Here is a 3,239-nt window from a genome sequence, read left to right on the forward strand (position 1 = left end):
GGCCGTGCATTGCTATGTCAAATCTTAGAAAATTCATAACTTCCTCATACGAAGTCAGATTTGGGCATTCTTTTTTTTGTATGTTCTCGGTTTAACGTGTACTACAACTTTTGTTTAGATCACTAAGGATTAAAAGTCCTCTATCTTAAATTCACTATTTACGTCTTCTCGGTGTCGTGCCGGTTCTGTCGCGAAACTTCGACGAGTCATAACTTCTTCGTTATAACTCGGATTAAGGCGTTCTTTATATCCCCAGAATCCTTGTTTCGACCACTACAACTTTATGTAAAGATATCAGACTTATCTCACACTTTAATTTTGATGCTTATTTTTGTTCTTTATTAGTCATACCTTTATAATTAAGTATAATACACATAAATTCACATAATACACATAATACTTAAATATTTGTAACGCCCGGGTTTCAGGGCTAAGCATTTTTGTCAATGTAATAGTCTAGGTCAACTCTTGTAACTCTTTTTGAAGAAATAAAGATGAAATATTTGAGTATTATGTGAATTATGTGTGTTTATGTGTTTATTATTTAATTATAAGTGTATAATTAATAAAGAATAAAAATAAGCGTCAAAATTAAAGTATGAGATAAGCCCGATGTCTCTACATAAAGTTGTAGAATATGTCTCAAGGTTTCTGTACATATAAAGAACGCCGAAATCCGAGTTATAACGAAGAAGTTATGGCCCGTCGAAGTTTTACGGCAAAACCGGCACGACACCGGGAAGCGTAAATAGTGAATTTACGATAGAGTGAGATTTAGCCTTATCAATCTAAACGAAAGTTGTAGAATATGTTAAACTAAGAACGTCAATAAAAAGAACGCCCAAATCTGACTTCGTATGAGGAAGTTATGATTTTTCTAAGATTCGGCTTAGCAGTGCACGGCCCGAAACTTGAATTTTTGTTCAAGCGGTTTTTGGCTTACGCGACCTAAATGAGAGTTAAAGATCTCATTAATAGGAACTCAACGGTAAAAAGATGGACGAAAACGGAGTTCGTATGAAGGAGTTATGAATTCTTCGCGGTCATTTAACAGTCTAAACGCCTCTTACTGTTAAATTTGAGATCGGTCGAGAATTAGCCGACGGAGTCTAAATGAAAGTTGTAGATCTTGTTTTTACCTACGCTTGGAAAAAAAGAACGTCGAAAACGGAGCTCGTATGCGAAAGTTACGGGGTTTAGAAGTTGTCAGAGTGCTGCTGCAAAAGGGGTGACGTGGCTGAATATGGGCCAAGGCTTTCTCCCCAAGGAAAGCCATCAGATGATGACACGTGGCACTGACTCGGCGAGTCAGTGAACCGACTCGGCGAGTCCGTCAGGATTTCACCCTATAAATAGAAGTGCCGGGTTCTCTCATTTCTCACACCTTTCCCCACTTCTTTCTCTCTCTACACTCTCTCTCTAAGCCTCCTTAAGCCCCCTAAAGCCTAGGTAAACCCCCTAGCACCCGAAGGAAGCCCCGAGGCTCCCGGAGTCCCGAGAAAAGAGCCTTTCGGCTCGGGAACGCTGCTCCAGCGAAGCCCGGTTTTCGAGAAAACTCGTTGTAAGTGAGCTACGCCTAACCTATCTTTAGTTTAGCTTACGTTCTAATATAGTAATGTTATTAGGACCTTATAATAAGTACTTGGGCTATTATTATGGGTTATATAAGTATCGTTTAACGCTTATATAATAATAATAATAGCTAGACTATTAATTAATCGCGGTTATCGTTAGACTAAACCCTAGTGGTGTTGGTACTAGGTTTTATCGAAGGAATATCGTTTTGAGAGTATCGAAGCGCTGTCCGAGTGCTGAGTCACCACCTTTCAGGTGAGTGCATAGTTACTTTCAGCTTACACATAGATATGAAGTGTTTTATAAATTACGTGCTATGTGTGCATATTATCTGATTACTTGCTATCTATGCTGGATGAACGTTGTTATACATGTTTTCAATGATTTAAACTGTATATGTATTTTATATCTACGAAAATGTTGGGGTAAAACATGGGTAGATGTAATAGGTGATGTGTGATAAAATGATGAGAGGCCTCGATGTTGATGTTGTTGTTTCTGTCATCTAGCGGAGTATGGATGACGACCACGGACTCTTCTAGACAGTCCAGTGGAACACTAGCAGGCTCGCAACCTGTAGGTGTTTGTGAACGACGTGTTCACCGGTGTACTCCATCCCCCACATGGTTGCCTTTAGGACATTTATTGCTGAGGAATCCCCTTAGCAGTAGTGTCCGTCCCGATGATGATCCTTAGGCTAGGTCCCTTATGATAGGTGTTTAGGGACGTAAAGTGAGGATAATGGGAACGGGTAATTGGGTTATTGTTGATTGATGAAATTAATAAACTTATTTATTGTGGGTTGAAAACCCTATGTGCTCACCAGGCTCCCAAGCCTGACCCACTCAGTTTTATGTATTACAGGTAGTGGCGCATGAGCATAGGTGTGATGTTTTGGACGAGGGATTACGGATATAGGCCTGTAGATATGAAATAATGTAGTAAGGCTTATATTGTACTGTTTATGCTTTTGATCTGTACGAACATGACATCCCAAGTCTTTTAATGAAATACATTTCTATGGAAATGCTTTTGATAAATCTTTATCATATATTTGTTTTGGGACAAATTCCGCAACACTTTCATTTAAAATGTAACTCTGATTTTTAAACAAAGCATAAACAAACCGGTCTTTTCTGGCCGTGATTTTGGGGATGTCACAGTTGGTATCAGAGCATTAGTTTAAGCGAACTAGGAATTTGTAGGATTTCTAGACTTAAACTTAGAATGCTAAGCGATGATTGTGAGGTGTGAGCACTAGCTTATTTTAGGAATTGTGCCTAAAATGCTTTTATGTGCTAAATGCTTTGTGCATGATATGCTGTTATTTGTTCGGATCTATGGTCTGTTGCCGACCGGATCTGGAAACCTTATGTGTTTAGGATTCTAAACGTACGACTACGATATTAGAACTAGCATGTAAACGTTTCGGAGTGACAAGGACAATTCAAACGTCTATCCTAAATAAAGATCTAAATTCACCTTATTCGGTGTATAGATCAAGATGGCAAGGACCCGTAGCGGAAACGTGAACGCGAATGGAGATAGGAACCAACCCCCAGTGGTTCAACAAATACCTGTTGTAGAAGAAGTTGCACCTGAGCCAGTCACGATGGCCGGAGTGCAAGCGATGATCCAGGCTATGTTGGATCGTCAAATGGAGG

The sequence above is a fragment of the Lactuca serriola genome, chromosome 9 (genome assembly GCF_051521515.1).
Source record: "Lactuca serriola cultivar US96UC23 chromosome 9, Lser_US96UC23_V15, whole genome shotgun sequence".
NCBI classification, from domain to species: Eukaryota; Viridiplantae; Streptophyta; class Magnoliopsida; order Asterales; family Asteraceae; genus Lactuca; species Lactuca serriola.